Source organism: Oncorhynchus keta, chromosome 1, assembly GCF_023373465.1.
Source record: "Oncorhynchus keta strain PuntledgeMale-10-30-2019 chromosome 1, Oket_V2, whole genome shotgun sequence".
In the NCBI taxonomy this organism is placed as follows: domain Eukaryota; kingdom Metazoa; phylum Chordata; class Actinopteri; order Salmoniformes; family Salmonidae; genus Oncorhynchus; species Oncorhynchus keta.
Window position 1 is genome coordinate 34,761,721 of NC_068421.1, and position 14,277 is coordinate 34,775,997.

Here is a 14,277-nt window from a genome sequence, read left to right on the forward strand (position 1 = left end):
AGCTCTTGACGTTGACACAAATCTCTCTCTCCGTCTCTCACGCCACTATCCTTCAAATAAAAATAAAATATGAAAGGGTGTGAATTCCCACCCTAAAAAACAACAATAAAACCTGAAGTTTCTTAGCAACTGGATCTGTTGAGCTGTAGTTCGGCTTATAGCCTTTTTTAACCAACATTTTTAGTCTGTCTCCACTCAAGTGTTCCTCCACATCACCAGACAACCATTTGTTTAACCTAAAATGATGGGAGTGGAGAGCACCGTGAAGTCCAAATTTGTGAGGAAAAGCGAGGAGTGAAACTATCTTAACTGCTGATGTGTGGTGACGGAGCGGCCATGTTTTTCCAAAGCAACCCCATTGTTTGTTGTCCCTTTTGCGCTAAAGGGAGGGAGGGAGCAGTAGACTTGGACTTATGTCCCTAATGAAGTGCCTGAGACAATGACCCTTAAAATACTTTATATGCTGTGTGATAAACTCTTTTCTACCTCCTTGTATTAGTAGTAATAGAATTACTAGAATGGGGAACCCCGTTCAAATCATGACAATATGAAGGTACAGTCATGGGTACATTCTATTTCTATGAGTAGGGTGCTGCTGCCAAAATGAGGGTCGAGGAGGAATGACGTGCCCTAGCCTCTCTGTGTAAACTGGGCTACCCTATGGTTCCCAACAGGAGCATTACTTCCATTATACAGCAGTAAAACCATGCCTGGCAATCCCAGAATGGACACAATCTGTCTTTGTCTCCTCTGTCACCCCCATGTGTTGGAATAGGCTGTAGTCCTAAATGTTAGAGAAATGTCTTTCTCAATTCAACGAGAAAAGCAATTGTCAGGAAGAAGGCAATTTTCAAATCTAGATCAAGTTAATAATAGTTCCTTTTTGATTAAGGACAACAAGATCCCCCAACCTTTAGGCCTATCAGTTCAATTGTATTTGCGATTCTCTCTGTATGGATGGGGTTTTAATTGAAATGATGGTTATTACAGCGAACCATAACGACTTTTGGTCTTAACCTTGTGCCATTAGACTGGGAAATATTGACAAAGGACAGAATGTAAATAGCAGAAGGAATAACAGGGAATGTACATACTGTAAGCAGTGGTGTAAAAATACTTGAATGTACTACATAAGGAGTTTTTTATGGTATCTGTACTTTACTTTACTATTTATATTTTTGACAACTTTTACTTCACGACATTCCTAAAGAATATAATGTACTTTTTACTCCATACATTTTACCTGACACTCAAAAGTATTTGCTACATTTTGAATGATTAGCAGGACAGGAAAATGGTCTAATTCACACCTTTATCAAGAGAACATCTCTGGTCATCCCTACTGCCTCTGATCTGGCCGACTCACTGAACATGCATGCTTATTTTGCAAATGATGGCTGAGTGTGCCCCTGGCTATCTGTAAAAATAAGGAATTTGAAACTATTTATACTTTTACTTTTGATACTTAAGTATATTTTGGTAATTACATTTACTAGTAATACTTATTTAAAACCAAATACTTTTAGACTTTTACTCATATTTTACTGGGTGACTTACTTGAGTCATGTTCTATTGAGGTATCTTTTGACTCAATTATGACAATTGGGTACTTTTCCCACCACTGTACATAAACCATGCAGATAAGTAATGTAACATAGAAAGGGAGGTACTACGAATGCGGACAGATTGTAGAGACTTTGTCACCTGCAGGTCGGACTTTCAAAATGTAAGAGGGGTGGTTTGGTGAATTACGTAATGCCTGCGTGATTAGTAACCTAGTCTGAAGCCAGAAGGTTTGCATTAGCTCCCTGAGCAAATGCCTAGGCTTTAGCTTAGTGCCTAGGCTTTAGCTTAATGAGCTATCTATCCCAGTTATAACAAGATTAAGCCCCTGGCATATGAGCTTTGAAACTGGTATGCTAGTATTTTCATTGCTGGATCAAGAGGGGAGTACGAGTATTCTATGCATTCATTGTGAACCCAGGTGTGCTCAGCTCATGCAGAACTGAATTAAGGATTTGGATCCCGTAACCATTATTACCATGAGGTATTTCTGCATCTGTTTAAATCCACCCAAAGATTCTGTTCTGGTCTTTGAGATCCAGCAACAAGACCCAGACCGAACTGTGCAGAGCTAACCATGACATAAGGTCCTTGTAAGTGGAAGGCGTTAGACTCCTGCCGTGGTGAGAGACGGCGAGAGGCAGTGCAGCGAGCCAAGCGTGACACAGGTCCTCGGTGTCTCTCACTGGAGCTGCCAGTGGGGGGGTGGATGGGGACGTCGCCATGTGACTGGCACAGTCATTTCTTTTGGAGGGGGAGGGGAGGTCGGGGGCAATTTACAGTCCATTCATCAAGGCTATATTTGCTACACTTTCTGTACCCAAGGACCGTCTCTGTCTGTCTGCCTGCCTGCTCGCCGTCTGTCAGAAGTCAGTCTGTCAGTCTCCCAGCAACATGCTGCAGGTCCGGCCAGGCCAGGGGTAACTAACTGCCCTTTGTCGCTGAGTTATTTCCGGATGCAGTCAGTCAGACCCTGGGGATCAGTGTCATGCCTGAAGCAAAGGGGTATGCTGGGTACAGCTATCTATCCCTGCAGAGAGAGGCAGCACAGGCTCTCTGGCATCCTGGTAAAATAACAGCGCTGTTTATACATAGGACTTGTTTACTGTACCAAGGATACTCAATTATTTCTGTGATCTGGAAAGACGTTTATGTGTTCTGTGGCCCGAGAAAACATAAGTGTTCACCAGGGACGACGTCATTCATACCATCTGTTTACAATGTTTATACAGCGCCTTTATTCTCTTTCATCCAAGTATCGTGTGTCACATAAACCAGTGAAACGGTATCTTAAGATGTTATTTTTGCCAGCCAATCAGAGGTGAGCTCTGTCAAGTAGGAGTCCAGGCAGTTAAGGAGATAATTTCTCACATCTGAGCTGCCTTTGAGTTGTAGTGCTATACATTGTTGATTAGTGAAGCGCTGCCGTGGCCAACACACTAGGAATTATGGCGTTCGTCACTGGCTGACTGTCAGACAGACAGGGTTATGAAAACGGCAGTCTACTGAAGATGACCTCAATGTTGTAACGAGTGGTCCAAGGATGACGACACCACATATTCCATTACCTTATAATTCTGACGTTTCGTCATGCTCGCAGAGACATTTCTAAACGTAGCTAAACAAAGATAGTCAGCTGAAAAAATGTGGCTATCTCAAAATGTGCATGGATACAATTTAGACTATTATTGTTAGTTCTCTCTAGCTCAAGGGGAAATATTTGTTCTCCCGAAGAGTTTAAGACCTTCATTGAAGTTTCTATACTGCTTTACCTTGAGAGCATTATTTCCTCTCTACGTCGGTCTCTTTCGGCCCCTCTCTTTCCCTGTCTCTTGTGCAATTCTGTCCGGAAAGAATTTCCATCGAAGCGAAAGACATTTCAGAGTCGGTGAGAATGTCAGAGAGAGCGGTCGCCTCTTCACCGGAGAGAGCGATGTCTTCTCTGCATGACTGGCATCCTTGTCAGTGTTCACATGGATTAGCACACCAAATATACCCAGCGCACCAAACATATTCTCGCCCGTATCGTCCTGTCATCGGGCAGCATGGCCTAGGTTTAGACCGAGAACAATGGCCTCTCTGTCACTGGTCTAGTTCTGTGGTCAAGCAGCTGGGGTTGATTTTAATGGCGTTTTTATATTTTGTAGTTGTACCAGTATATGACTTTATAATTCTAACTACCATTAGGCCTAGAATATGAACCATCCGTGAAGGCTTATACGTGCGTGTGTGGCGGGGTTTAAAGCACGGTGGGTATCGAGTTTACTAGCCAGGGCAGATTATAGTGATCCTCACAGCTGGATTGAGAAAAGAGAGTGAGAGAAAGGGTGGGGGAAGATACTGTCTCCTCACTTCATAGATAATCTGGGTCAGTGGCAAATCTCTCATTCAGACTCCTCTTGAAGGGACGCTGTTTTCATCTAGTCTGTGTAAATATGCTCCGTGTCTGTGTGTAGGTTCTGTAGGTTCTCTGTGTCAGTTCTACCGCCCCATTGTCACGATTTTCCAAATACGACATGCTACCATGCTGTTTTAAAGCAGTCGTTGGTTGTTTCAGACGGCATGTGATGGGGGCACGAAGATGTGTCAGGCTATCTGCATTCAGAGAACATTCAGGGAAGGGGGAGGTCATAGGGCTGTCACAATTATCATGTAAACTGACAATTATGGGCATAACCGTGAACTGAAAGATGTTTTCGTCATAACCGTCTTAATACATTCATTTTAGATGAAGGGGGATTCAACTTTATATTCAAGTAGATAAAAGTTGACCAAATAGCGGTTTTTAATTTCTACGTTTTAATTGGGTGAATTATTTTACAAGCAGATCGCCACGGTTGAGTGGAGACCCATAATTTCCAAAAGTTGCAAGCGATCAAAACATTTGTTTTTGATACGGGTGTCACCAAAGCTGTTGTTGTATTCCCTCGTAGCGAGTTTTCAAAGATGCATTACAAGAGCAAAACATTTGTTTTTATACAAATGTAAATTATGCCAGTAACCGCAGCCATTTTCATGACAATTAATTGTTACCAAAAATTCCACAATTGTCACAGCCCTAGGAGAGGACACCTTTGTCTGAAAAAAGGAAAGTTCAGCAATTTTTAACAGGAAAAACAAAAAAAACATTGTCTAAGAAAGGCTAGTCTTTCCATTAGAGTTGGTATTCTCACCTTACTCTATTTTAGTAGAGCTCCATCTGTACAGTCTCCCAAGGGAGTGCAGAAACAAGTCTCAAGATCAGAGCATTGTAAACAAATACCTCTGACCCCTCTCCCTAGTTTCTAAGCCCCTCCCACTTGGCCTGAGGACAGGGGAAGGATCTCCATCTGAGTTCGGTTCAAACGTGAGCTGTGAATGACTGAGAACAGAACCTAGCAATAGAACCATAGTACAGCCACAGTTTACTGTACATACTACACTGATCTAGGACCAGTAATAGATTGACGTAAAGTCCTCAGTGGAAGCGGATCGGAAGCACACAGAGCGGGACAGAGCAGGGACCAGCAGGGGTGTGTGTTCCTGCGTGTGCTAAAGTTGGTGGGTGTGTTTTGTTCCATGCTTTTTACGGTTTGAAACAGTTTTTAGACTTTGGAGATTTGCGCAACATGCACAGCTAGATTACATGTGTATTTGTATTAGTAGAAGCAACGTTTTACATTAGGCCTGATCTCCAAGTCTGTATTGTTGAATTAACAATGGTTGTGCTAAAATGATCTTACTTGAGTTGATTCAATTCTCCCAGAGAAACATACCATGAAACTCTTACGCTTCCTTTCAAAGGGCATCCTATTCACTCACTGTCAAACACCGTCAGCTTCAAGACACCTGCGTCTGTCACTGAGAGATTGTCTTGACTCTAGAGTCGTGTTCATTTGGAACCAAACAGACTGAAACGAGGGAATAATTTCCATTGTAAGGAAACCAATATGTGATTTTGTTATTTGAGTGAAATGACCCTTTTAATGAACACAACCTAGGCCACAGTGAACTCCAACCTGAGGGTGTAAATGCTTGGAGGTCAGGGGTCATTCTTCTGCTGTGTAGCTGTGAGGTCTGAGTTTAGCTAGTCGACATCCTGCCGTGCCAGTGGGTTCTGTCTTCTCAGACGGACCCAGCTGAGAGAGGGAGGAAGAGAGCGCGAGGGAGAGACCGTATGTTAGTTCAACCTCACCTGGCCAAACCTGGTCTTATGAAGATCATATAAAGCATGCTGCAGTATCATAAAAGCTGTTCTAGTTGTATGGAGGTGTAGACTTGGTGCTTCCATGGACTCCTGTAGTGCATTGTTTTGCCTTTTAGATGTTGTGGAGTGGATGTCGGGCACAACACACATTTGCTGCCCTATAGAACTAGCCTATAGGCTAGCACATATCTATTTGTAAAGCTTATGCAGTACCCAGGGGTTGGAAAGGTTTGTCAAGCTAGTTAGCTTCTAAAATGGCACCCTATTTTACCCTATGAGACCTGGTCAAAAGTAGTGTACTACAGAATATAGTGAATGGGGTACCATTTGGGACAGCACAACATGCTGCTGGACGGCTAGTCTTCCATGTGGCTGTTTGAAGCTGCCGCTCCAATTAGCACTCAGTGTAGATGAAGGGGAGGAGTGTGTGTGTGTGTGCCATTCAGAGGGTGAATGGGCAAGACAATAGAATGAAGTGCCTTTTGAACACGGGGTACGCTCAACAGTTTCCCGTGTGTATCAACAATGGTCCACCATCCAAAGGACATCCCAGCCAACTTGAAACAACTGTGGGAAGCATTGGAGTCAACATGGGCCAGCATCCCTGTGGAACGCTTTGACACCTTGCAGAGTCTATGCACTGACACATTGAGGCTGTTCTGAGGGCAAAAGGGTGGAGTTTAACTCAATATTAGGAAGGTGTTGTTTTGTACACTCGGTGTAATTTGACCATGCCATCAGAAAAGGCGTCATAATGACGTCATTGTAACTAGTTTGCTCACTGGGAAAAGGATGCAGAAGTGCATAGCAAGAAGGACAGAAGACAGAGAGAGAGAAAGAGGAACAGAAATAAAGTAGAAAGAAGAGCGAGAGACTGACACATCTCTGATTCACATTGGAAAGAAGGCAAAAATGACGAAGAGATGCTTGGATTCAAAGAATAGGCTTGGTCGTTTTAATTGTTAGGGAGAGTGGCACGGTGGGAAAGATACTGACTTACTCAAAGGAAGAGGATGTTGCGAGAGAGGGAAAGACCGAGTCCCGGTGCTCGGGGAATGCCTGGAAATAGCTGGCTAGAAATGAGTGTGCCGGAATGTCCCAACGAGGAGCATCAATCACTTTCTGTAAGATGCCGAATCCATGCCATTAATCCTCACTCCAGACTCTTTTCCAGATCTCTCACATGCCAAGCAATTACCCTGACATTTTACTGCAGCGTTATCTTCTTTGACTTTCTTAACTGTACACTTCATTTACTCATTTCGTCACTTTCACTCGGTTAGCTTAACAGGCTAAATACATTCTGCTAATATGATAAGGAAAGCTAATGATGCATAGAGCGCTTGCCGCGAGTTTGTGTTGTGCGGTCACAATTTGACCAATTGTAAATGGTGGTGGGAGGAAGAATGACTCCGTAAACATAGCAGAACAACATGAAATATCCAGGAATGAGTCATGGCTAATTGGAATGTTGGTGGAAAGAACTGCCATCTCTTAATTGCAACCAGTTTGACTATAGAGCAGTACTGTCAACATGGACCTAGGCTTTTCTGGGTCTGTGGGTTCAAATCCCAGGTTGGCCATAGTAGGGATGGACCCTGCTATGGGTCAGTATTTCACTTCTCATAAAGTATTTTCCTATGGAGCAGACAGACTCTGGATGTGGCTTAGGCTTGTGGCTGAGCTTATTCCTTGAGTCACGCTTTAGCAGATAAGGAAAGAGGCCCATATGGAATAAGTCTCTAGTTTGGCTGGGAAATCCAGTCCGTGTTCCTCCTATTAGCAAGCTGGACCTGCTACTACCGCACAACGCTACCTCAACGCTGAGGCAACATCGAATTAAACTCCATCTGAATAGGTCGGAAATGAGAACATGCAGTATGTACACTAGGTAGGAATGTGAGTCAGAGGCTTGTTGTTTATTGAGGGCACTAAAGGTCTTTCATTGTCAGCCCAACACCTCCCTGTGTACACAGGTCTGGAGACAGTGGAAGGGTTTGAGGGTGGGACTCTGTAGAAGGGTTGTGTTTGTTCATCTGTCTCAGGGAGAGAGACTTGGATTTGCTTGAGTGTGATTTCAATGAGCCTCACTGACCTCCTAGAGCTGTGCCTTTTCACATGTCCACAATGAGAGTAAGTAGCCCACTTGGATTTGCTGACTTTTATTTGCAGTACTGTAGATAATCAAATTGAATTTTCATTGGCTGATTAATTGATTGGTTGATTTCATAATTGATAGTTGTTTTTAAACTCTTGAACATGGTGAACTCTATTCAACTAATTAAACAACTTAGTTATGAGGGAGTCTAATTGAATAATCGAAATCTATAACACAATCTTTGAAATCGGTTGACCAGTTGTCTCTATTCAGATTTATGTAGCTTTTAACCCGTTTCTGATTATTCTCACTGCTTATACTATATAAAGCGTTGCAGATATTGTTTAGTATTAGGTCTGTGGCCTACATATACTGAAAAAATATATACATTTGTGCACAAAATGAGAGTAATGCGCTATTAGTGCGTCTTGAACAATTCTGGGATCTTTTATTTCAGCTCATGAAACAGGGGACCAGCACTCTACATGTTGCATTTATATTTTTGTTCAGTGTATATTTGACCTACATAGTGTTGTGTGGATGCTGGTTGTGGAACTCAAGGAAACTCTTGGAATTCTATGTGTCACATAATGAGTGTCAATGCACTAGACTAGTGGGAGCTAGACCATAAACAGCCATGTGTTTAATAGACAGTGGATTGGAAGCCATATGCTACAGTATGCTGTGATTGGAACCAGTCAGTAACTTAGACCTACAGGGATCGGAAGCTGCAGGATCAGAGTGGGACTCTGTGTGGGCCAACTTGGAGATCCACACTCCGTGTGGGCCAACTGAGTCGCCCTCGCCTCCTCTCCACGGGTTCCGACTATGCCACCAGGTCTTTGTATCATGTGCATTAAAGGTTCTAGGAAATCTCTAGTAACACCTTGCCTCAGTCGTGCCTTTCCCCCGGGGGAGCCAGTTAATGACATCTACAGAGACCGTTTGAGGCTCATAAACTGAGGGAATTTATATTTTTTTAAGGTTGCACTATGCAGAAATCGCTCTGCCGTTTTCTGGTTGCTAAAATGTTAGTTTGCCTAATTTCAATTTGTGACAAAATAAGCTAGTATAGTGTAGAGAATCATTGTACCATCTAAACTGCTGTTAGATGTATTTTCCATAACCAAAAATATTGTTTCAGCTGAGGTACAAAACCGAAAGTATAAGACGCATAAACAAAACTTAATAACGTGAAGCATAGAAATGGCCCCAAAAGAGGGGACTTCATGCTCAAAGAAGAGTAGAGGTGCTGAAGCGGTGCATCAGAGGTGAGGTGCTGAAGCGGTGCATCAGAGGTGAGGTGCTGAAGCGGTGCATCAGAGGTGAGGTGCTGAAGCGGTGCATCAGAGGTGAGGTGCTGAAGCGGTGCATCAGAGGTGAGGTGCTGAAGCGGTGCATCAGAGGTGAGGTGCTGAAGCGGTGCATCAGAGGTGAGGTGCTGAAGCGGTGCATCAGAGGTGAGGTGCTGAAGCGGTGCATCAGAGGTGAGGTGCTGAAGCGGTGCATCAGAGGTGAGGTGCTGAAGCGGTGCATCAGAGGTGAGGTGCTGAAGCGGTGCATCAGAGGTGAGGGTGAGCGGTGCATCAGAGGTGAGGTGCGGTGCATCAGAGGTGAGGTGCTGAGCGGTGCATCAGAGGTGAGGTGCTGAAGCGGTGCATCAGAGGTGAGGTGAGGTGCATCAGAGGTGAGGTGCTGAAGCGGTGCATCAGAGGTGAGGTGCTGAAGCGGTGCATCAGAGGTGAGGTGCTGAAGCGGTGCATCAGAGGTGAGGTGCTGAAGCGGTGCATCAGAGGTGAGGTGCTGAAGCGGTGCATCAGAGGTGAGGTGCTGAAGCGGTGCATTAGAGGTGAGGTGCTGAAGCGGTGCATTAGAAGTTGGGGTGCTCCACCATTAAAGCTATTTTTAGGAACTAGCTCTGCTTGCAAAAAACGTACTAGCAATTTGCTGGAGAAAGCAAAGTCCTGGCAACCAGTCACTGAACATAAGATCAGAATATCCCATAATGTGCAGGTTGCAACACTGTCATGCTGATTTATGTACAGATAAACACCATGGTTTTTATTTATTTTTATTTAACTAGGCAAGTCAGTTAAGAACAAATTCTTTATTTACAGATTTACAGATTTTTACCTTGTCAGCTCTGGGATTCGATCTAGGAACCTTTCGGTTACTTGTCCAATGCTCTAACCACAAGGATACCCGCCGCCCCCGAGCTATTACAGCAACATAAATCTGTCTAGGCTCTTTGAACCTAGCCAGACAGTAGGCCTACTATGTTCAGTCTGGTGGAATGACACAGCGATTATGTTTACTGTCGCTTAACTTCTAACAGTATCAAAGAGATAGTCTGCAAAAAGTAAACATGCCCGAAGTGAGGTGGTGGGAATAGAGAGAACATACAGTATACTTTCTCTGCAGACCTGGGTTCAAATAGTATTTTATTCCAAGTATTTAAGCAGCACTGTCTGGCAATGGTATAGTCCCAAAAGTGCAAACCTGCCGGTATGGCACTCCAGGCAGGGTCGATCAAATGCTCAAAGTATTTGAAAACCAAAACAAATGCTATTTGAACCCAGTTGTGATTCTCTATAGCCCAGGGCCTTGCACTACCAGCCAGGTCCTGTTACATGGTATGAGAGAAAAGGAGAAAAGCTGCTGGATTTGTTGTGCCATTCAAACTTTAAAACCCCAGGAATGCCTGCTGTCTGTATACTTTGTCCCTTAGTAGACTACATTCTTAGCAAACAAAAAATGCAAGAACAGGAGACGCCACATTTCGTATGTTTGCGTCAGCTGTTGATGTTGTCAGGCCTGCATTTATTAGGCTTAATTCCCTAATCATTGAATCCAGAGAGGGAAGGCACGGTGGCATTTTCAGATGAAAGCCAGTGAGATGTGGGTGTTGTGCATTGCAAATGGAGGCTCCACTGTTGTTGTGCTTCCCCCTCATATCTCTAGTGAACATATTGTAGCCCAGGGCTTGTTCTTCTAACCCTCTGTTAAGTAAAGCTGGCTGGCTCAGATTACAGGTTAAGCTAATGTAGGGTTTGGTGTGTAGAACCCCCATCAGAGGACCCCACTTACCTAAATCACAGGGAATGAGGGCACATCAAACAGGTCTAGAGCCTGCCTCCCCCTACCACCTGACAACATTAGTCATATACTGCATGTATCCCTAGTTAGTTAGGTGTAACTAGTTTGTTTTGGTTGAGTAATGTTGATCTCATGGAAATAAAAACAGCACCACAAAGTTGATCAAAACGTCTCCTTTGTATGAAAATGCAAAACATACCTCATCTGAAAAAAAAAATACATTTGTGATTTACATTTTATAATATTATTTGTCTGTTTCTGTCCGATCATTGTATTCTACTGATGGCCTAATACCCCTTTCACACTGCTTAGCCGAGCTGTACTGAGCTGGCCCGGTTACCTTAACTGTGCTAGAATGAATCATGTAAAAAGACAATCCATGTTCAAGTCAGTACAGTTGGTTTCGACACAATAGAGTGAAAAGGCTACTAGTGTCTCTGTCAGACCAGAGACGCTGTGTCTGCAGCCTGGGGTTAACGGCAGGGGCCAGTTGACCTTTAGGGGTTAGAGGTCACCTCAGATGTCACCTGGTGATTCAGCAGTCCATCACTGCTCAGAGGTGGGCCAGCACAGAGCTTAGAATGTCACCTGTTTCTACAATCACTGTGTTTGTGAGACCCCCTGAGAAGGAGCTCTGGAGATTGGTAAGCTGTTGTTTCAGGGGTGCATGGGCATAGAGGTCAACCGATTATGATTTTTCAACGCCGATACCGATTATTGGAGGACCCAAAAAAGCCGATACAGATGAATCGGACGATTCTATTAAAAAAATATATGTTTATTTTTTATTTTTTTTACATGTATTTATTTGTAATAATGACAATTACAACAATACTGAATGAACACTTATTTTAACTTAATATCATACGTCAATGAACTCAATTTAGCCTCAAATAAATAATGAAACGTGTTCAATTTGGTTTAAATAATGCAAAAACAAAGTGTTGGAGAAGAAAGTAAAAGTGCAATATGTGCCATGTAAGAAAGCTAACGTTTAAGTTCCTTGCTCAGAACATGAGAAAGCTGGTGGTTCCTTTTAACATGAGTCTTCAATATTCCCAGGTAAGAAGTTTTAGTTATTATAGGACTATTTCTCTCTATACAATTTGTATTTCATATACCTTTGACTATTGGATGTTCTTACAGGCACTTTAGTATTGCCAGTGTAACTCGCTGGGCTCAAACCAGGAACACATCGACAACAGCCAAGCTCGAAGCAGCGTTACACTTTTATTATTATTCCGTTATTTTACCAAGTAAGTTGACTGAGAACACAGCAATGACCTGGGGAATAGTTACAGGGGAGAGGAGGGGGATGAATGAGCCAATTGTAAACTGGGGATTATTAGGTGACCGTGATGGTTTGAGGGCCAGATTGGGAACTTAGCCAGGACACCAGGGTTAACACTCCTACTCTTACAATAAGTGCCATGGGATCTTTAAGGACCTTAGAGTCAGGACACCCGTTTAACGTCAGAAAGACTGCACCCTACACAGGGCAGTGTCCCCAATCACTGTCCTGGGGCATTGGGATATTTTATTTTTTTTGACCAGAGGAAAGAGTGCCTCCTACTGGCCCTCCAACACCACTTCCAGCAGCATCTGGTCTCCCATCCAGGAACTGACCAGGACCAGCCCTGCTTAGCTTCAGAAGCAAGCCAGCAGTGGTATGCAGGATGGTATGCTGCTGGCACAATACCTTTGACCCATGCAGCACAAGGGGAACAACTACTCCAAGTCTCAGAGCGAGTGACGTTTGAAACGCTATTAGCGCGCACCCAGCTAACTAGCTAGCCATATCACATCGGTTACACCAGCCTAATCTCAGTGGTTGATAGGCTTGAAGTCATAAACAGCGCAATGCTTGAAGCATGAAAGCATGCTGTTTGAATGAATGCATGCAAGCCTGCTGGTGCCTACCATCGCTCAGTCAGACTGCTCTATCAAATCATACACTTAATTATAACATAACACACAGAAATACGAGCCTTAGTTCATTAATATGGTCGAATCCGGAAAGTATGATCTCGAAAACAAAACATTTATTATTTCAGTGAAATACGGAACTGTAATGGGTGGCATTCATAAGTCTAAATATTCCTGTTACATTGCACAACCTTCAATGTTATGTCATAATTACCTAAAATCCTGGCAAATTAGTTCGCAACGAGCCAGGCGGCCCAAACTGTTGCATATACCCTGACTCTGCGTTCAATGAACACAAGAGAAGTGACACAATTTCACCTGGTTAATATTGCCTGCTAACCTGGATTTCTTTTAGCTAAATATGCAGGTTTAAAAATATATACTTCTGTGTATGGATTTTAAGAAAGGCATTGATGTTTATGGTTAGGTACAGTCGTGCAACGATTGTGCTTTTTTTGCAAATGCGCTTTTGTTAAATCATCCCCCGTTTGGTGAAGTTGGCTGTCTTTGTTAGGAAAAAATAGTCTTCAGAATATTCGCAACGAGCCAGGTGGCCCAAACTGCTGCATATACCCCGACTCTGTTGCAAGAGAAGTGACACAAAGAAATTCATATTAGCAGGCAATATTAACTAAATATGCAGGTTTAAAAAATATATACTTGTGTATTGATTTTAAGAAAGGCATTGATGTTTATGGATAGGTACACGTTAGAGCAACGACAATCCTTTTTCGCGAATGCGCACCGCATCGATTATATGCAACGCAGAACACGCTAGATAAACTAGTAATATCATCAACCATGTGTAGTTAACTAGTGATTATGATTGATTGTTTTTTATAAGATAAGTTTAATGCTAGCTAGCAACTTACCTTGGCTTCTTTCTGCATTCGCGTACAGGTAGGCTCCTCGTGGAGTGCAATGAGAGGCAGGTTGTCAGAGCATTGGACTAGTTAACTATAAGGTTGCACGATTGGATCCCCGAGCTGACAAGGTAAAAATCTGTCGTTTTGCCCCTGAACAAGGCAGTTAACCCACTGTTCCTAGGCCATCATTGAAAATAAGAATGACTTGCCTATTTAAATAAAGGTGTAAAAAAAAATATATATATATATATGCCAAATCGGTGTCCAAAAATACAGATTTTCGATTGTTATGAACTTGAAATTGGCCCTAATTAATCGGCCATTCCGATTAATCGTTCGACCTCTAACGGGCAGCCTATATGTCTGCTCATTGGGATCAAGACATGGTCGTAGGATAGTACCTACTGTTAGCAGTTTAACTTCCATTGCCTTCGATTTGGGTTTTTCCCTGACCACGTGACCTGGCTCTTGGCGTCAGCTATAGACAATGACACATTAACTATGAACACACCAACATCCACAGACATGTCGGTTAATGGAGT

The 14,277-nt window shown here is 43.1% G+C and overlaps 1 protein-coding gene across 12 annotated transcripts in view; it reads left to right on the forward strand.

Annotated features, from left to right (window-relative positions):
• phldb1b (pleckstrin homology-like domain, family B, member 1b) overlaps nt 1–14,277 on the forward strand; it is a 109,086-nt gene that overhangs the window by 71,744 nt on the left and 23,065 nt on the right. The gene's annotated exons all lie outside the window — the stretch shown is intronic.